Source organism: Triturus cristatus, chromosome 5_1 (genome assembly GCF_964204655.1).
Source record: "Triturus cristatus chromosome 5_1, aTriCri1.1, whole genome shotgun sequence".
Lineage (NCBI taxonomy): Eukaryota > Metazoa > Chordata > Amphibia > Caudata > Salamandridae > Triturus > Triturus cristatus.
Genome location: NC_140587.1, coordinates 195,725,289 through 195,747,878, shown reverse-complemented (window position 1 = coordinate 195,747,878; position 22,590 = coordinate 195,725,289).

The window sequence follows — 22,590 nt, the reverse complement described above, 5'->3', positions numbered from 1 at the left end:
TGTGGGATGATAAACGGGAGGTGATTGGGAAAGGGTTGAGGCCCTCTTAGCCTTCTTTTTCTTGAAAGAAGCAGTGTGCCCAGTGGAATCAGTGTCCGTTCCAGTATCGTTGTTAGTAACCAATTTGGATGACGACGGAAGCGGAAGCGGAATCGGAGACCCTGAGTATGATGAACACGGGCAGAAGGGGGAGGCAACTTAGTAAGAGCTTGAGCATGTGGCCAGTTGGACGCCTTTGTGGGAGCAGCAGCTTTCTCCCCGGCAGAGGACGCAGAAGATTTAGGAGCATCCTGTTGAAGCATTCCATGGCGTTTAGCAAAGGTTTCAAGCTGTGCCGTAATGGGTTTTAAGGCGGCCACTAGCACCTTTTTAACGGTTTGAGGAACTGCTATCTCCACTTGCTGACGGAGTGTTGCACCGATGCATCAAGGGCATCCACGAGGTTTTCTTCCAGGAGGGTCCCAGTCTCCTCCTCATAGTACCCATATTCATCCTCCTCGAAGTAGGCCCAGTCTTCCATCGCCAGATGTACTGCGGAAGACACTTGCTATAATAAAATACTCAAGATCCCAAAGGAATCAGTCAAGGGGAGCAGCCCTGGTGCAAAAATCACTGGCAGTTAAAAGTAGTGCTCCTCAGCAAAGCTGTAGTCATATTCTAGCAGCCCAGAGGGCGTCAAGAGCCAATCACACAATCCAGAAAGCATGCACACAGCTTGGGGCCTGCCTTATTATCCAGCCCCGGAAAGGCGTCAATAAGGGGCACTGCAGACAAACCTCCGCTCGGAATCGCGTTTGAAAATACGCGCTAAGCGAGGAGGAATCAAATTGTACGTCGTGTAGCCCAAAAATAGCCCAAAACGAGCCCAATTGGGATATGTGACGAGAGGCTCACCAGAACGCGGGCCCGTATCAGGGAAGGCACCGCAGACCGCACGGAGGTATGCGGTAAAGCTTGGCAGGGCAGAGGCAGTCGGATGGCGGAGGACACGTCAGGGAAGCACCCGACGCCTTCCGAACACCCGGTGAGAGGAGCCACGCGACGCGCTGCAAATATGCAAAGTTCACACAAGCCCCGCAACGAACATCATAATAAAACAATTCAATACCATTAGAACTAGAGCAATGACACAATAAACAATAAAAGTGTGAGTTAGGACAAGAAAATATTTCGAGCACTTAACTCTATGCGAGCAGCAAAGAGAGAGCAAGTGTTCCGGTGTGGAGAGTCATTTATAGGTCTAGTCTCTATGGTTGTTGATATGGTTATGCTAAGCATTCTGTTTATTTGCAGTAAACAAAGAGAAAGCATAATCTGAAGCTTCCAGTCCTGTAATAGAATTAAGAGACAGGGTGGCCATTTATTTCTTAAGAGGGGGATCGAGCCAGATCCTGGATCGGGCAGCCATGATCGAGTTGGATTCGTGACAGGAGATGTTGTCCCAATGCAGACAGCGTGACACATTCAGTGACACCAGCACTTTGTTTGCTTCACCTTCATAGAAAAAAAACCTGGAAGAGGAGAGGCGTATCTCTTATTTTCAATTCCAGCTGGACAAAACACAAAGGCCTCACTTAAAAGGCCATGAGCACTCATTTTGCTTGGTTGTTATCCCGGCATGGTGGCCATTTATTTCTTAAGAGGGGGATCGAGCCAGATCCTGGATCGGGCAGCCATGAGCGAGTTGGATTCGTGACAGGAGATGTTGTCCCAATGCAGACAGCGTGACACATTCAGTGACACCAGCAATTTGTTTGCTTCACGTTCATAGAAAAAAAACCTGGAAGAGGAGAGGCGTATCTCTTATTTTTAATTCCAGCTGGAAAAAACACAAATGCCTCACTTAAAAGGCCATGAGCACTCATTTTGCTTGGTTGTTATCCCGGCATGGAGCAGGCTGAAGCATAACATCTTGATGCAAGTGCCATTGAGGAAATACTGACACTCAGCTTCTCACTTCGTAAGTGCTTAATATATAATTTATGGATTGAAGGCAGGTTTATGCCTTTCATAGTCTCTGTAGCTAAGAGATATGCATGAACTGTAACAATGTCAGGTGTATCTTTCTATATAAGTAATTACACTAATAACCACAAAAATACAACTGACCAATAAGTGTTTTTTATTACACAATGGAATCCCTTTTAGCAAACTTACTGTAATGAAAGATTAAAAAAACAGCAAGGCACTAAACATATGCCTTTCAGCCTGTAGGCAGCTCCTTGATGGTGGTTCATAACTTATTTACTAATCACTGTTTGCCATCACGCAATGGAATCTTTTTTTAGCAAACTTCCAGTAATGAAAGGTAAAAAAACAGCAAGGTAATAAAATGGTGCCTTGCAGTTTGTATGCAGCCCCTTGTTCCTAACTGTCAATGATGTACACAAGGATTGCAACTTGTGAACTGCAGGGAACACAAGGACATCTGCAATAAAATAAGTAACCCACTGAACTAGGCACTTAAAATACACATCAGTGACCTACATGTTATATTCGGCACTTTGCAATAGGCACTTCGATCCCCCTCTATTTTATGATGAGTCAAATGTGTGACTGGACTGCACACGTATCTCTCCAGCAAGTGCAATAACCACCTGAGTTATTTTACACTATAACTTCCTGGGTGCACAAACTTCTTTGTGGCAGGTTCCTTAGCCGTGTAATATAATTTAAAATGCAGAATGTAAACCAGAAGAAATTAACTGTCACATTTGCCCTATTTGTCAATTTTTGTGGGGCAGTGTTTTTAATTAATAAATGTATATGTTGACTGTCAGACACCAATCCTCGTGACTCCGCCCTTTGTGATTCTACCCCTTTCTTCTGCTTGACAATCATCAAACCATTTCGCATATCTGACATTGCTATGGAGAAGGGGGGTGTGGCCACCTCTGGTGTACATCCTGCGCTTTGAACTACCTGCAAGGTGAGACTGTAGGGCTTTATCAAAAAAATACACTGCATACAGCAGGCTTTAAAGCTACTTTTGGGAATGTCATTTATGTATTTTGAATTTGTCCAGTCTGTCCCTTCACCATGGTAAGATGAGAGGACGGGAAAGGTAGCTAGGTGTCTCAGAATTTTGGTAGGCATCATGGTGGTTGTGGTCTAGTCAAAGAATGGCGATCAGACTCTTCATGATTTCACGCGCGTTGTTTTGGAATGAGGTGGGAATGTATTCTATTACTAACTTGCGCTAACATCTTGGTCCACCACAAACCCAGGAAAGGAACCCATGTGGATTTCTATCTGTGAACCTAGGTTAGCCGGGGGAGCAACAGACAGTCACTGGTCAAGTAGCAGAGTACGCATGTGCCCTCTCTGACTGGCACTCCCATTTGTGGCCCCCGTGGGCTCGGTGGGAGCTGTGTTTTGGGAATGTCTTCAGTCAGAGACAGAACTTCCTTTTAGTAAACCTGGGGCTGTGCACAGGACTGCCAGATGTCAAACATGTCTCATTTGCGATGGTATTCCCTCTAGCAGGTAGCCAAAGGGACCAGATCAATCATACCTAGTTAAGATGATGAAATACTAGGTATTTGGTAGTACTACCACATATTCTTGACAAACCCACTATCCGGTGGGTGGTACGAGGCTATCTTCATATGTTCTAGTCTATATTTGGTTTGGTAGGGGAATTTTTATTCCGTAATATTGTGGTACCAAAATACAGTGGCCAAAATGTTATGAATTACTGCATCTTTACTTCCTGAAATGTGAGCTGGAGATGAGTTATAAAAGTAAATTCACCCACAAAGAACTATATATACTTTCCGCATTGTTTATGGGACTGGAGTTAGAATAGTAAATCTGAACCTCCTACCTATAAATATATGCACTTTACCCATCGTTTGTGACACTCACCATGGAATATTTAATTTGACCCTCCAAATGTATGCACTTGTTCTATTGTTTGTGAGACTAAGTAAGTCTGCCCCCTCAAATGTATGCACTTCCCCAATGTTTTTTGGAATGGAGCTGTAATAGTAAATCTCACCCCCAATATAAATGAGCTAGTGTTATAGTAGTAAAGTTCACCCCAAAACATCCCTACTATATATATTCACTTTCCACAGTGTTTGTTGGACTGAAGGTCGAAAATGTAATCTGCCACCCCACCCGTCAAATATATGCATTGTCCAATTGTTTGCGGGACTTGAGTTAGAGTAGTATGTCTGACTCCCTAAAAATAAGCGTTTTCTTCAATGTTTGTACGGCCTGCGTTAGAACAGTAAATCGCATCACACAAATGTAAGCACTCTCCCCGGTGTCTGTGGTGTTCTAGTTAGCATACTACATTTGAATCCCCGACACTTCCACCAAATAAATATAAGCTTTACCAAATGTTGGTGCCATAGAAATTAGAATACTAAATTTGAGCAAAATTCTTTGTGAAATGTAAACCATGTTTGCGAGGTCAGAGTGTGTATAATGATTTTTGTAAAACTTTTTTCATTAAACATGCTCATCACATAGTACAAGATCTGAAAGTACAAGGATAGTAGCTGAATAAAACATGACATAGCTAATGCATCTGGAGGGCATCTTGCCACGTTCACACAAAACAGTGGATCAATATAAACAGTGGAATGTGGTATTACAGGACTTAACAGTTGTACAATTCTTTATCGCACCTGCGAGGGGGAGTCTATCTCCGATCCTCCCGCTAAGCTTGTGTGTCATGGTGCTCACCCCTGTGCTTCAGCGACGTGCCCCACACCTTCTACCACTTCCCAGGGCAACCTCTGCTACGGCAGATTACCTCCTCCGCCCGCTGACACCAATCTAAGTCCTTTTCCCACTCCAGAACGAATGATTTTTTTTAGTGTTAATAGTATTTATGTAATAATAAATATGAGTGCTCAATATTTTTACATTTGTTTACAATGTTTGTAATATTCAATACAATACATTAAAGTGACATACTTTGATTTTGAAAGCTTTTCTTTTTTTAAATACTTTAAAAAAGTGGAGCATTTTTACATTTGTGTAATTTGTTTTCATTTTTTAATATGAATAATGTGCCTACATTTTTTTCATTTGTTAATATAAATAACGTGCCTCTATTTAATAAAAAAAATGTTTCGAGGAAAATTATTTATTTATCTGTTTGCATATTTCATTTTAAAATGACACACTTGAAAGTATATAATGTATATTTGTTGTAAAATATACATGATTTTTTAATGCCATTATTTTAAAGAATAATACATTTATTTTATTCAGATTGCTGATTTAGCAAATACATTTTGAGAAAATTAGAAAACATTAAAGGTTATATTTAAAATTAAAATATTACATTACATTTAATTACAATACATTTAATTATTTTTTATATTCAAATATTTTTAAATATTGTGAACTACATTTTGAAAACAATATATTATAGTTAAATCTATTTACTTTTATCACAGTGCTATATTTTTGTATTCTTTTTTTTTAAGTTGAAATTTTTGTATTTTTCTATTTTTTTGTTGTCCATAATCTGACATACAACACCATATGGTCCCAAATCTCTTTCACTGCCTCAGAAAAAAGATATTCACCATTTCGCAATGCTAAGGTGAATACAAATTCTCACACACAATATGCCCAAAGTCATTCTCGATTTTCCATAATGTACAATGTCAAGGCGCCTTGGTCATTTTCTGATAGGTGGCACAAAGATATTAACTTGTAGCACAAAAATCTAATTTCATTAACAATTTACTCATCAACCCTAAAAATTGCTGCAAATTACAATATCATATAGTGCTCTGTAACCGTTCTAGTGGTATGGCACAAGAATATTGTGGCCAATATATCATCTGACAAGCTTATCATGCCCTTAACATAATTTACAAAAATATTTCACTATTGGAGTTAAAGATAGAAATCTACATCTAATGGAGCAATAATTTTGCAAAAGATATTTAGGCTAAAATATTTATGTCACATGATATTTTTGTTGTTGATATTCTGACATACAAAACACCTCTCTCGGTGCTAAATAATATTCTCTTGTTTTTACACTTGTTTATGTGCCAATTTTTTAAATGAGTAATTTATTTGCAAGTTTTATCTACTATACGAATTTTAGTTCTCAGTTTTACAAAAATATAATTCATCTTTATTAGTTTCTATTTAACATTTTGTTAATGAAATTGTGAGCTGTAGCATTATGCATCTGGGGCATAGTGTGCTATTCATCAGGAGAAGAACATTCTAATAATGACATTGAGAAAAACATAAGCATTGGCAATTTCAATCTGAATCACCTATGCAGGATCTGTTTACTTTGACAATGTTTTTAGCCATGTTGTACAGCAGTGTGGCTGCTGTGCAGCATGGATGAAAAATAAAAGGACTCTGATGTCTGACGTAGTGAACACTGACCGTGCTATAGTGATTTTTTCTTGAATTCTCAGACATTTTGAGCCGGACAACCGTGCAACATGGCTAAAAAAACACACTGACAAGCCAAATCATTTTTGCTTATGTGTGTGATATTTGGTTTTGTCTGTGTTTTTTGTGGCGGGAAGGGAGGGGCTAGCAATGCAGAACAGGGCAAGAATTTTAATGAATATTCTGTGAAATTAAATCAACTTCAGGGGGATAGTGTCAACATATAGCAAACGATTACAGGCTTAAATCAGTGGACCTGAGAGAAGCTTCCCTAGCTTATCCCACACAAAGAGCCCGAATTAGATTTGGCGAAGGGTTACTCTGTCGCAACGGTGACGAATATCCCGCCCATCAAAATATATATCCAATGATGTTCTATGAGATTTATAATTCGGCAGACCTTGTGACAGAGTAACCTGTCCACCAAAATCTAAATCAGGCCCACAGTATTCTAACTCAACAATATGATTAGGCTCTCATCTAGTCATTATCCCGATCATCATGCACTCCTCCTCTTCTTGTTTTTCCTTTTTCCTTCTCTCCTATTATACACCTCCACCAGCATCTCCTTTCCTACCGCCGTCTAAATTTACATTTGTATTGGGGTCTTTATCAGAAAAGGAACCTGCATATTACGAGCTGTATTACATAAAGTGCAGCGGGGGCCCAACAGCAGTCCATGCCCATGTTCTGCACTACAGGGCACTTTGATAATACAACAAGGCCGCAGATGCTTGTGTGGCCCATTATGTAATAGAGATAGCTCCTAGAACCATATTAGAGTAAGGGCGCACTGTCTCTGTTTGTGCCCCAGTGCGCTTTTGAGTGACTGAGCCAGGTGCTAACATGGACTGTGCACCATGTTTCTGAGCTGCAAACTTGCTCCCTGATTGAAGTAGCAGGTCTACTTTTCACCGCGCACGCAGCACCCGGAATGCTTAACTGAAGGGGGAGAGAGATCCCCCTGCAGCCGGGTGAAGTGAGTGACTGTGCCCACTTACTGGGAAATGTATTGGATGTGTCCATGGGATCTGTGGAATCAGCTTCTCTCTTCTGGGTTTAATGTATTAGAAATCGAGCTTATGCTAACGTGAGCCAATTTCATGGCTTTCTTCCATTTTGAAATGACATTCAAATATACCACGTGATTACTACTGCTGTTGTTTCCTTGCCATAATAAAGAATTGTGAGCTTGGCACTGAAAGACTGGAATTTTCCCAGGAATACTGAGCACGATGTACCTAATCAAAGACAACCTGGCTGTCCTAGACTGCACTGTAGCCACCACTTTAACTTGTGTTACCTGAATAGACCCTGAGAACATCTGAATTTAATGTTATAGTATTATGACATAACCTTCAAATGTATTATGTAGTAAATTGTTTCTTCTTGCTTGTCCCCCTTTGGTGCATACAGAAACATGTACTTGTGTAGTAATGTATGAAATCCTTTGTCTAAAGTCCTAAAAAAGGACATGTTTTTCTATGTTACGAATCTTGACTTTTCTCATTTCTTAGAAGGCAAATCCATCCTGGATTTTCTATTGAACTTTACTGAATTCCTTGTACTTATGATATATATGTCCTTATGCTTACTTAATTGAGGGTCCAGTAATGTATTTCTGAACTATTATTTTCTGAGTAAATTTTAACTTTGGCTTGTGTCTGTCATTCTTATTATGAATGTCACAGCTTTATTCCAACTTGTAACTATTGGAAAGTGGATTATTGGTAGGGGCTAATGTAGGTCTGCCACTGGCAATAAGGCCACTAACACAGTATAGGGCTCAGAATAGGTCTTAGAAAATTATTCCTATGCTCAACCCTTGGTAGCTTGGCTGCGAGCAGGCAGGCGGCTCAACTTCAAAGACAGGTATGTAAAGCATTTAAAAACACCAATTCTGTAAATAATTAAGACACAACACATAATAAAAATCCAACACCAATTTATAAAAATAGGTAATATTTTTATCTTTAAAATGACACCAAAACGACAAAAATCCCATGTAGGGAACCAGAGATATGAATTTTCAAAGATTTAGCATTATATAGCGCTTAGAAACTTATAGCACCATATTGGGATATCTGGTCGCGATAGACCCGCTCAATGCCAAAGTTTCAGGCTGACCGCGATGGAGCCCTGAGCGGCTACCACCTGCGGTAGGTCCCGGTCACAGTTTTTACCTTTGGACTTAGAAACTTTTCTGGAGCTTTTTCTTATAGTGTCCCTCAATGCTCTTCACCAGGCTGGATTCGGTGAGGGTTCGCCGGCCTCGGTTTTGTTCTACTGCTTGTCAAACTCTGGAAGTCGGACCTACGGAGCTTTTAGTGGGACGAACCTGGATGGCTTGGCTGGCTCGCGGTTGAAGGCAGGCGGCTTGGCTGACCAGGTTGTGTCGGTCCCCCTATGGAGCTCTTTTCTAAAGTGACTCCAAAGTTCTCCAAACTCCTGGAATTTCTTCCTGAAGTTCCCCAATAGGTCCCAAAGTGTCTCAAACTCACTCCAAGGGTCTGGAAGCTCCAAGATGGTCCTTGAAATTTGAGGACTTCAGTTCCCACAATCCACTTGGACAAAACCCTTACAAATTCACTGATAGTTCTTCAGGTTGAGGATCCTTGGCGGTGATGTTCCAGGTGAGCTCTTTAAACCTGTAGCTTGCAGGGAGTCCACTCTTTGGTTCTTTTACAGCAAGGTAATCCACAGGGCTGTAGTTTCAGCTGGTGCAGTCTTCGGAGGGCAGGCCTTAGAATTTGCACCCCAACTTCTCAGCATGGCAACGTCTTGTTTTCTTAAGTGTCAAGGAGCAGATCTCAGAGACTCTGCCCCTCTCAAATACGTATTCCAAGTTCTCTGGGTCAAGCAAGAGGTCACTGCTGGCCAATGGGAGTAGGGCAACTCCCCAAGGATATGACCTCATCCTGTAGAGTGTGGCATTATTTTGTCCCAGAGTGCACCAAATCCTCTAAATTCATAATGGCTGATTTTCCAGCAGGGAGGTAAGAGCTGGCTAAACACACCCCTAGGATGGCTACTTTCCATAGACTCCCCCTTGCATCTGTGCATTCCTTCCATAAGTCTAGCTCTGGCTTTAGGGTCAAAAGAGTGAAGTTGTAAATTACACTGAGGCCTTCTCTTCTCTTTGAAGACCATGGTTTACGACTCCTCCCCCTGCTCTGGCATTCCTGTGTAGAAGCACACTGCCCTCCCAGCAGTGCTGGTTAACCCCAGGGGCTCTTTATCACCTCTTCAAGGCAGCCTGGCTAATCCACTTAACTCTGACCAATCAGGACAGACCACTGGAAGGCTGAATCTGGACTTACACACAAGAAAGTCTTATAACTTCTTGTCTGTACATTTTAGGAGAAATTCAACAATATCATATTGTTGGCTTTATCACTACCATTCTGGAAAGTCTTTGAACGGAAGTTCTATCATTCTCCTATCAGGAGTTATTAGTTAATAACCTATTGCCATGTTAACCTATGTGGCATGGGATTTGCAATGGGAAAACTGACTTAGGCCATTTTTCCAGCACCAGAGCGAGTAATTTGCTTATATCTACAGGACCCCCACCCCCACTCCATGGAACAACTAGGGGAGACTTTGGCGGGTCTGAATCTGTAGAAATATTGCAGATCCTCCCTCCACAGTGCTCCTGGCATCAAAGTTGAATTTGGGTAGCACTTTATCACAATGTGGGGAGTGAAATGTGAAATTTCACTTAACCCAGGTCATATAAAACTCATTTTATAAGAGTCTACTTTATAAATACCTGTCCCCCACCCCTGGGACACCTAGGGGAGACCCTGGGGGTTCCTAATATGCCAAAACATTGTAGGTTATCCATTTGTAAGTGCCCCAAACACCAAAGTCAAGTTTGGGCACAATTTACTTGTTAAAAGCAGTCCCGCCACCCAGGGCTACGTTTAAACTGACCTCAGGCTTCAGCAGTGCACACATGCAAGTGCAGAAAAAGATGCTGGCCTCTAAACTGCCATTGCCTATTGGGGACTAGGGACTTCTAGGTGGTTTTAATCCCCCTGCACTATTATTTAATGGGGTCTGATAGGGTAGGTCATGCCAATCACAGGGGTACCCCATACCATAGTGTACCCTAGTGTATGTAGGTGTTTTTACTGTATTCTAAGTGTCTCTTTCAGCATAGCACTGGCCCTGGGCCTGGTTAGGCAGAGCCCAGGGTCAGTCAGAGTCAGTTACCACCAGTACCATTCAGCAACAAGTTGGGGGATGCCCAGGGCACAGCATGATTTTGCAGCAGTAACATAAACTAACTAGAGACTGGTCCAATCGGGGAGCATTTTGGGACATTTTGGAGAGGTATGCAAGTCAGATTTTCACACTGACTGGTCTATTAGCAGAGCTGATAGTTCCATCTGGATCCGGCCAACACTGAAGGGACCCACTGGTTGAGGTAAATTCAATATAGAGCTGATTACTATAACTTGCTGACTTGTTTCACACCAAGATTCAAACTGACCCAGCCCCAACCTGATTCTCATTCCTGAAGACAAGGGGGCTGTCGCAGTAAACCACAGAAGAATGACGTGAGTATCAATAGGGACTTGTGCACAGACAAAGGATGAAAGAGAAGTGAGGCGCGAAGCGGTGCATGCTGGGACTTTTAGTTTGAAATATCAGGGGGGAATGCAGTGGATGGATTTTGAAGTCAACTATTGAGTGGCATTAGTTCTTGGATTTGTGGGGAGGGCATTTATTGTGTTCTTGATGATGTTTTTGACTTTTGAACCCGATAGTGTGTGAAATGTTTATGTGTATGGCATGAAGTTGAAGAGAGGCACCTCAACTCAGATTTATCAAATTGTTAAATTGTCTGCTATGGTGAGGTGTACTGTGAGGTGCTATCAGTCATACCAAGATAGGGATGTTACATTTCTAGTGTGCAATGGTATTAAACAAGCTTGATGGTTGTTCATTCCTTGGTGGATGGGAGTGAGCCTGTGGAGTACAGCAGTGCTGCAGGTTGAGAGCCTGTGGGTAGTATTCTCTGTATTGTAAACATTTCTGTTAAGGAGCAGACAAAACATTAACTGTGAAATTATTCAGGAGATCCTGGCAGTATACAGGTGCTTACGTCATCAGGTGGCGTATAGGCATTGGCTGACAAAAGCTGAAGCTACGCTGCAATAAGGTGACCTTTGAGATGCACTAGCATTGGTAGGCAGATTGTGATATCAATAGTATGGAGAGTTCATGAGATTGGGAAGAGGAGTGGCTTTGAATACTGTCAGAATGGGAAATCACTTTTTGAAAAAAGAGAATGGTGCAAATCAGAAAGAGAAATTTCCACCTGGAGGCACACCAGCTAGGGAAATGGTGGAGAAGAGACGGTTATACACATTCATGTGGCTTACCTAGTGGCATGAATATACATCTAAAGATGGGGAATTATGGTTCCCAGTTAGCTGTACTTTCCACATTCCGAGAATAAAAAAATCTGAGAAGAAGAATATAAGATTTGAGACCCCAGCCTAGACCTACATAATTTGAGGCTCTGAATCTTCGTGAAAAGGTTAAGAATAAAAACATATAAAAGAAGTTTGCACTGACAGTCCGCAACAAAGCTTTTTTGTGGATAAGCGTACAGAACGATGAAAGCTAGAAGAGATGGCGGAATGTAATGATAGAGACAACTGGAGCTCCCCGCTGATAGAATGCGAGGAGATAGAGAAGGAAAAGGCTAGTGATAAAAAGAAACCTAAGGACGAGACAGAAGTAGAGAGTGAAGAGGAGGATGCCTTTATAAACAAGCTCTTCAGAATGAGACGACCTCCATATAATGCAGCATTGGCACCAAGCACTATAGCTCAGGTAGCTGGTGAGAATGGAGCAAACATAGTGACCCCTCCAGAAGTTAAAGTACCCCCAAGTTACGCAGACACCACTGTTTCACCCCCTGTCCACACTTATACTCAAGACGTACCCCAAGTAACTCCCCAACGGCCTAGAGCCATAGTGTTTTTCAGGACATGGTAGATATATCTGGCAAGATGGCTTCAGGCCCTCCGCAGCGAGAGGTTTTGACCTCTCCTGTCGCAGGTGGTAGCACAACCACTGCAACTCCACAATTTAACCCACAAGGCAAGGGACAAACTCCCTAGAGACTTAATGCTGTCCAACTAAAAGATGAATCTGAAGAAATTGTGAAGGGTAACGTAGGGATAGACTTCTTAGGACATTACAAGAGTGAATTTCCTTATATGAGTAAGGAAGCTGCATTGGTGGCATGAGAAGCATACGCCGAAATGGAGCAAGTGGCAGTTCAATGCAGATTTGATCTAACACAGAGAAAGAGGTTCTAGATGAGTATCAGAATGATGATGCGTGACAAAAAATTGAAGCCACCAAAACTGGGGGGATTAAAGACTCATGTGAGGGAGTTGATTGGGAATATTAGGGACTGGAGTGGGGCGGAGAAATTTAGGGAACTGTGGTCTAAGAGAGAAAGAGTGAAAGTAAAGGAGAAGAAAAAAATATACTAAGGAAGATGAGGAAGAAGTCACAGTGGGAGTGGTAAAGGAATACTCCTTGGGGAAAGTGCAGGGTGGAGTGTATACTTGTCCTCTGGTCTGAGACAAATCTCTTTTATTTCACAAATTCTCTTCCCAGGTTAAGGGAAAACCCAGAGAAGTTTTATACATAGATAGAGCAGATAGTGAGTTCTTCAAAGATTTGTGGGAAGATTTGGTGTCTAAAGAATTGTAATTAAAAGCCCTCCTAACGGTAAAATCAGATTTTTTTATCACAATTCTGAAAGTGGAACAATTTGGTGCTGCAACTAGATTCTGGGTCAAATGGCTAGGTGTAGCTGGCAGTTGGTCTTTGGGTTTTGCTCCCAGACAGTGCGACAAAAGGAAGGTAGGTGCTGGCAGGATGGGCCACTCTGAGTTAACGAGGGGCAGCAACTGTCACCTACCACACTTGCACATCAGAAAGGTCCTGCCTGAGCACTCTCACAAAGTGTTTGGCACTAGTCTTTTGTGACCCCAGACAATCAGGGGACAGGATAGAGAGGAAGCGATTCCTGACACCTCGAGGGGTGGAAACGTCTAGCAGCTTCCTCCACTTCAAAGTGGGCACCAGGTATACATTTTGGCCCCTTAGACACAACTTGTCAGCACACTGCTGGACTGAGGACTCTGCCAGGAAGGACTGCTGTGCTGCTGAAAAAACTGCCACTCTGCTGGACTGTGGCTCAGAGGGATTGCTGCATTGCTGTGCTGACCTGCTGCCGTCTTGCCTGGGTGAGAAGGACTGGACCTGCAACTCTAAACCCAGGACCCCAGTGTGATTCCAAGGGCTAGTTGACTGGCTTCCTTATCAGAAACCTCAGTGACAGAACAGGCTTTAACCCATCACCTGAACTCTTCCATCTGTGAGTCTTGCCTTCCCAAGTGGTGCCATCCCAGTCCTGGACCCTTGAAGGCCACCTGAAGGTGCTCTGCCAGCCCTTCTGTAGATCTAGCTAAACCAATGTGTGGCGCATTCACTGCAGAACCAGCGCATCAGTCTGCTGGTCGATGTATTGGCCTCAGAATCAAAGCACTACCTCTCCGATGCAAGGACTTTGCATTGCCTACCACAGCCCATTGGAACCACTGTTGTGCAATGCATCTCCATGCAAGAAGAACCCTTCGCTCAACGCCGCCCATCGGAACAGCGGCTGCACAACATGTCTCTACGGAAGGACATCAACTTGCACCTTGCAGCTCCCCGGAACTGCTGCTGACCTCGCAACGCCTCTTCTGTGCAACGCATCCTCAATGCGGGACTGCGCATCTCTTGCAACCAGGATTTAAGGTACTCTTTTTCAGCTGGCCTAACTGGGTCCCTGAAGCCAGCCCATGCTTCATCGCAGTCAACCTGAACTTGTGACTTTGTTACAGTACAGCGCGACCAGATAACCACACTTGTATGTTTTGTGGCACTATTTTGACTTAACTCTTCAAAATTTAATATCTCTGATTCTACTGACTTGAATTTCGTTGTTTTATTTATTAAAATGTACTCAATTTTACTAGATTGGTGTGGGATTTTGTCTTGTATTGTGCTTTCACTTTATTACTGCCTCTAGTGCTGCATAAATACTTTATATGTTGCCTCTAAGTTAAGCCTGACTTCTCTGTGCCAAACTACCAGAGGCTTGAGCACCGGTTAATTTGGGGTTTGCTTGTGATGCATGTAAGAGCAGGGGGGTCGCCGCCCCCAAAACTCGCCCTCCCTTGCTACACCACTGCCCTCAACCAGTAACCCGATTTCTCACAGAGATGAATTGGCCTAAGATTTTCCGGACATGCCAAGAGCCCAAAGAATCTATACATGCATATTTTGAGAGGCTTATACAGGTGTATAGGGAGCATAGCGGTCTGAATGGCCCACCCAGAGACAATATGGGAGGGTTTCTCACTTCCTTCGTACAAGGGCTGTGACCTGAAAAAAGCAATCAGATCATACAAGGTGTTCTCTGCTGTCAAACGTATAGATGAAAGCTTGCAGTATGCAAAATGTTGCAGTGACATGTTAGATCCTGAGTGAAAAGGGGTGAAAGAAAACTTTATGGTTGCCCAGACCCAGTTAGCACAGAATGGAGGTGGGAAGGGGATATAATCGTCCACTTCAGGACTAGACATTGACCCCAGTGCAGGAATAAACATGCAGGGAGTCTTCAAGTTGTATGGAAGAATTACTGAAGTAATGGGAGAAGGTCGAGGAGATATACCAGGAAACAGTATAAGCGCTTTAATGAAAGTCACCCCTGTCATATCTGCAACTAATTTGGTCATTGTAAGTGGGAATGTCACTATACTCTTGATCAAGCAATGACTGATGCCCAAGCCACAAATTTCACATGCAGTTAGAGCTGCCCCAGGACCCAGACTGCCAATGGCAACTTCAAAAACCCCAAAACCAGGTTTATCACAATATCCCTTTGGGCCCTACATTTTCAACCAAGCAACAGAGTCCCATTTAACCCATATACATCCCAGACTGACCTGATTCCCATGATGTTTGAAAGCTTTACAGACTTCAAACAGGTACAATGACAGTGCCTGAAAAGGAAAGAGGGGTGCAAACTTGGCGCAGTCCTAAAAGTAGATCGGAGTGGCGCATATATAGACAGAGAGGTCAAAGGCCATCCAGTATCTTTTCTGCTAGACACAGAAGCCACTCGTTTGACTCCCCAACCTATCCCTCTCAGGAAAGGAAGTCCAAGTTTTCGGCATTACAAATCATCTGCGTACTAATCCGGTTACTGCCCAGTTCCAGTACAAATTGGAGACATAAAACAGCATCAGTTTGCCAAATGTGTTTCAAATCCTGTAAACATGCTAGGAAGGGACTTGCTCTGTAAACTCAATTGCATCATATACTGTATGCAAGATGGAGTGGGTTTAGAAACGCAAGCAGCAGACACTGAGATTAAAGTATAGGCACCGGAATCTGTAGTCAGGTTATACCTGGTCATTTCTAAAGAAGACATACACATCGATTTAAAGGAGACAGTCAGGGAAGATGTTTGGGGTGATGCAAATTGGGTTGATTAAGGGTGCTAAATCTCTAAAGATAACCTTTTGGTCCAATGCACTATTTCTTCAAACTCATTGTTGAAAATGTATCCCAGAAGCCATTGCAGGAATAATACCGGTCATCGAGAGTACAATAAAACAGGGAATTTTAAAGAAAGTCATCTGGAGTCCATGTAACTGCCCGATCACGGTTTTGCAAAAATCAAATAAAAAGTGGACACTAGTGCAGGGTTTTAAAAAAGTAACCAAATAGTCGTTCCATGCTATCCCATGGTACTGAACCCTGTGGTGATCTTTTTCCAAATTCCCCCAGAAGCGGCGTGGTTCATGGTCACTGAGCTTTTCCAGGCATTCTTCTCAGTTCCCCTTCATGAAGAGAGGTGTTTCTCTTTGTATTTCGGTTCCAAGAGAAAACTCTTGTGTGGTGTCCTGCTTGTCAAGAGTATACAGAGAGCCCATCCTACTTCAATCAGAAATTCAATAGGCATCCAGAGACCTTGCAGTTATCATGTAGCTCAAGTCTGATACAGTACAATGATGATTTGCTCATTGTATCGAAGACAAAAGAAGCTTGTGGGCAAGACACTATCGCCCTGCTCAACAAATTTAGCTGTGAAAGGTTCTCCTCAATATGTTGCAGTATTATCAAAAAGAAGTCAAGTATCTGGGGCATCAAATTGAGAAGGGAGCCAGATGAGTGTCCCATGAGCACATTGAAACAGTCCTTAAGATGAAGTTTCCGACCACACAGAGAAGTACAAATATTTTTGGGCATAGTTGGTATTGCTGACAATGGATCCCAAACTTTTCCTTTGTGGCAAATCCTTTACTGCGGCTGACACACACTGAAATTAATGACCTGGTACCAAGGGATGACGAAAGCATGGAGGCCTTTCAGGAGCTAAAAAATGTATTTAGCACAGCACCCGCACTGAGAATGCCAGGCTACACTAGAGTTTATACTATTTTGTAGTAAGTGAGATGGGTGTGCCTTGTCTGTGCTGACAGAGACACATGGGAGGAATTAAACATCCAACTAGCTACTTCTCAGTGACCCTCAGTCCTGTAGCCGCAGCATTACCTGGTTTTCTCAAAGCAGTTCCAGCAGTAAACCTCAGCATTCAGCAAACCGAGGAGATAGTGACAGGTCATCCACTCATTGTGATGGTAACACATTCCATGGAAGTTCTCATGATCATACCTGCACTTGACCAATAGACGATTAACCGACTATGAGAGAACCATTTTGGCAGCAGAAAATGTGTCTATAAGAAGGTGTAACACTTTAAACCCTGCTTCTCTATTGTCCACCCCAGACAGAGATAAAGAGGGGGATTTTGATCATGATTACGTGAGCGTTTCCAAGTTATACACAAGTCTAAGCCACACATACTGGATCTTCCCCTTTCTGAGTCTGACCATACCATGTACTTCGATGGCTCTTGTCTGAGAGCCACATATGCTGTATGCACCCCAAGTGGAGTCGTGGAAGCATCCTACCTGTTTTTAGCTCTCTGCGTAGTTTATGGCAGTGGGTCTCCGACAAGCACAGTTGTAGACAATGCTGCCCCTTGAGCGGTTTTGTCACGGACAGCTGAGACATTATACCCGACAGCAGGGGTATTACCAGTGAATCCACCATTCTGAGAAGTCTATGGATCACTGGTTTTGTATATAAAGAACATAATTTATTTTCTTTATATTGTTTGTTTACACTTTTCACTTATAGCAGTAGCATGAAGTAGAGCCTGAAGGCAACGACAATGTATAGGTCACCAGCTAAAACATGTCGATCCTTCATTGACACCGACGGGGCTAATGTTTCTCCGTCATGTCAGATGTTTTTAATCCTAGCACATGGCAGCCAGAAAAATGTCATACAGCGAACCCTGAAGCTAGTTTTAACTCAATGCGTCACTTCATCATTTGCACTGCACTCCTTACCACACCAATAAGCTCTCATTGGGTAATTAGTACCTATCCTCTTACTATACAAAAACATCCCTGAGCTCCACCCTCTCAGAGAGGGGGTTGTAGCCCACACAATGACTAGGTTTTATTGTGTGAGTAGGTTCCACAATAATGAAGCATGCCACCTCTGGTGGGTGAGGGAAATAGTCCTATAAAAGGGACACCCCCTTTTTTAGGTTTTCTGTATTCAGCTTAGACTCCACTTTGAGACCCGAGGGCTTTTGTGTGTTTGAGCATCCTACCTGTTTCATTTAACTTCTGCACAAGAAGCAGAATTGATTGTCCTTACCGGAGCCTATTGAACAACTGAAGTTACTATGTACACTGACAGCAAGTATGGATTTGGACTTGTGCATGACTTTGGCCAGCTGTGGTCATAGAGAGGGTTCATGACCTCCGCTGACTCACGAATCAAATATGGGCTGTCCATCTCCAATTTATTGGAACTCTTTAATTGCCCCAAAAGATTTGCAGTAGTTAAGTGTGGAAATGACTTTGGCCTGATAATGCTGGCGGTCGGACTTTTGTCCGACCGTCTTCCTGTTGGGAATGGGACCGCCCGACTAGTTGTCACAGGTCCTGCTTGTGGTATTTCGATGCGACCGCCTTTAAGGCGGACGCCTTTTGTACATTTTGTATTGAGGCATGTGCTGCGGACTGCAGCACACACAGCAATACAAAAAAAACACATTTTGCATATCCCTGCACTATGTGGCAGGCACCATGCGGTGCCTGCCCCATGGTGCAAGGATGTGTAGGGGGCCTATCAGAGGGCCCGGAGGGCCCAGAGGGAAGAGGGGCCTGCTACGGGCACCCAAGTCACTTTCTGCCTGCCTTTTCATGACGGGTTAACTGCCATGAAACGGCCAGTGGAAAGTGACATTGCAATCCCTACGGCAGTGCCTGAGCAGGTGCCGCCACTGTTGTAGGGATTGCAGTCCCTCTGATGGTCTGACGAGCTCAAGGAGCCGTTGGATCCATGGTGGTCCATCTTTCAGCCTGCCTTCCATCCGCCTGCCATCATAATGAGGCAGACAGTCAAGCAGGGTCTGATGGCGGTGGGACCACCACCATCATATTCAGGCCTTTGGTTACTAGAGACAACCGCTATGTGGACAAGATTGCCCGATACTGTGCTCTTGAGTCAAGCACCTTTCACATGGATGGGCCTTGTAAAGCAGAGGGAGAAACTGTTTGGAAAATGTTAATAAACACTTTGCAAACTTTTAATGAGCTGAGGGAATTGCAGCATACTGCCTTGGGAATTAAAAGATAGGATGTGTGAAGGATGCTAGTGACAATTGGGTATCCAGTAAATGAAAGCCTGTACTTCCTGCTTCTATGTTACCTGCTATAGTGAGATATAAGCATGAACCAACACATTTGGAACAAGATGGGATCATTTCACCCTTTAAGCAGTTCTGGTATAATCCACACTTTCGGCAGAGAATCTGTGTCAGCGCTATGGGATTTGCCAAAGACAAAATGTGGGAAAAACGTTTGTTGTGAGTATGAGCCAAATACCGTCTCCAGATTAACTTTGTGTTGATGCCCCAATGTAATCAATTAAGTTATATCCTTATGATTGTATGCTTGTTTTTCCGCTGGGTGGAGCAATATCCCACCGGGAGATGTCAGTCTGACAGTTGCTAAACTACTTTTTCGGGAATCAAACCACGTTTTAGGATGCCGTTTCATCTTGAATCAGATCAAGGAAGTCACTTCAGGAACATTGTACAGCATTAGGGATAGATCAAAGATTCCATTTTAGTTATGGACCTAAAGCTTCAGGCGTTGTCGGAAGGTTGAACAGTAGTATCAAAGAAATAATGGTCAAAGCTTGTACGTCCACATGTCTCAAATGGCCCAGTGTACTTCAGCTGGTATTGATGAGCACTTAAAGCACGCCTTATACATAAACAGGGTTGTCTCGTCCTGAGGTGTTGATGGGGAGAGCCATGTGAATTCCTTCTGTTCCAGATGCTGCTCTCGTGAATATCACAGATTATCTTCGTGCTTGAATACTACAATAGATTGGCTGATGTGGTGTGTTTTATCGCTCATGAGGTCGATGCCCTACTCCAACTGGGCGGGAGTATCCATGCCATACCCTGAAGACCTGCGATTGAGTTCATGTGAAGAAGCACATTCACTAGTCATGCCTTTGAGAATGTTGGAGAGGCCCATACCAGATTATACTGGTCACCAACACTGCTGTGAATTGTGCTGAAATGCCAAACTGGATACATCTCACCCATTACAAGAGGGTGAGAAGAGAAGAGGAAGAAGAAACGGAGCTGTCTAGATTTAAGATTCCATCTTAATTTGAGATTTCTGAGGAATCCGAAGAGGGAGAAGATCAGTCGGAAAACTCAGTCTCCGACAGCAGAATGTCAGCCATGTTGAGATTAGAGTGACAGCACAACTACAGAAGTCACAACCAAAAAGCCAGACTCTGGATTAAAGTCACGCTTTCACAGAGGGCAAGATGTACGACTTGCCAAATAGCGACTTGCAAATTGCGTCGCTTTTGCCACTCACAATTTGCGACTCGCTATTTGGCATGTACAACAGTGTCTTGGACACTGTTTGTGAATTCCAATGGGGTTGCAATATGCAAGGCTCGTGAATATTAATGGGCCACTCGCATTTTGTGACCCCATTTAGGATGGCTGGCCCTCCCAGGGATAGTGGCCTGCTGGGATCAGCAGACCACCATGTCTGGGACTGCTTTTAAATAAAGCAGCTTTTTTTTTTAATGCAGCCCATTTTCCTTTAAGGAAAATGGGTTGCATTAAAAAAAAAGAAAAAATGTAACATTTTTTAAGGGCAGGCAGTGGTTCCAATGAATGTCTGACTGATATCGACAAACCTCTTTGAGTCCAAGACAAACTAAAAGGGTTCAACTTATGCAAACTGTTGACAAAGTTGAAAAAGACAGATAGATAGTTAGGGTATCAGTCAGACTGACTCCGGTTGATTCAGAATAAAAATCCCTGTAGATTTCGAGATAGGGTAGCGATGACAGGGTAGTTGTAGAAGGGCTAATCTTTTCATTTGGAATAACAGCTAATTTGCTTGTATGATTTATGCTTACATGGAGTAGCACCACTGCTATATTGTGCTTGTTGTTTTGGTAGTTGCCATTTTGGTCTCAATAGTTGCATGAATGTTAGATGTCCATCTGCTGGAGGGAAATGTTTCTCACGTGCCAACGAATAAGACCGATAAATCTGTTATTAGTAAGGAAATGCGCAAAGGTAAAGTCTCTCATGTTCCTCATCATAAAAGTGTTTAGAGTCATAATGTCTATTTTCAAATGTTAGCTGAATAAGTGAAAATCGTAACGGTGGAGGATTGCTTTGTGTGTTCCTATCTTCCAGCTTCTGCAGCTGAAAGAGCTGACTACTTTCTTCTACATTTGAACTATTCATTTTCCTGTACTATTTTTCTTAATCTATTTTATCAGCAACATTCTATTAAATGATTTTATACTGATTATGAGAAGTCTCTAGAAAGTATATCAATTATGACGGAAGCAAGCGCTACTAATCAAAGCATACATGATCTAACTTGCAAAATTAGCCAAGATGGGACATTTTTTGTAGATGAACTGAACGAAAGAATAAGACTAGATTTAGTGAAAAGAAGCAGGAGTCAACAAGGAACATATTAGAAATGTAAAGAGAGTCTAGAGGCTCCACCCTTGAGGTTGAGTTTCCATGTTGCCAAGAAAGGAGCCTTATGCACGATAAGGAAACAAGAAGAGAATGAGATTACTAAATCTGTGGGTTGGAGCAAATGTCAGCATAACTATTTAGTAAAAGGTAGAGTTTTTTGCTGAATTAGAGGTAAGTGTCAAAGGTGTATAGTATGTGTGTGGTAAACCAGCTTATTTTCAGATACCGCACAACTGGGTAGGTAGTTGTCATTTAGCTTTAGTCTTTCCAAGAATTTATCACACTAATGAGCTAGATTCACTGCTTGACGGCTATATAAAAGAAAGAATTTGCAGCTTTAAGCAGATACGTAGCGACATCTTTGGAGCATTCATACCCTCAGCACGAATTATATTCAATGACATTTAGATAATGAAATTGTCAACTTTATAGACAGGCTTGCTACAAATACCACCAGCGTATTAACCGTAGTTAATAAAGAATTGCGTGCAAAGAGAGCTATGATTATGAAAAATAGGCTTGTGTTAAATTTGCTTCTCACTAAGGAAGGCGGAGTCTGCAAGGTAATTAATGCCATGGTGTGCTGCGCATAAATCCTGAAAATAGATAACCAGCTTAACAGTTATGTCGCCAACATCACTAATATCACTTATAAACTAACAGAATTGGAGGAGACACGTGCCTGGGAAGGAATAGGATCCTTAATTGGATCCATTGGAAAGGTATTTGTGAAGCTAGATAAATGGTGAGGTAGCGTACGTGGAGGAATACTACAATTGCTTTTGATCACACTAATCGGTATTGCATGTGTGCTTTTCTTTCAAAAACTTTGCAAAGGAATTTCAGCAAATGATGGGTTAAATTGTGGGACCCTGAGAACATCTGAATCTTATGTAATAGTATTATGACAGAATCTTTGAATGTATTCTGTAATAAATTGTTTCTTCTTGCTTGTTCCTCAGTGGTGCATACCCTAGGAACCATAT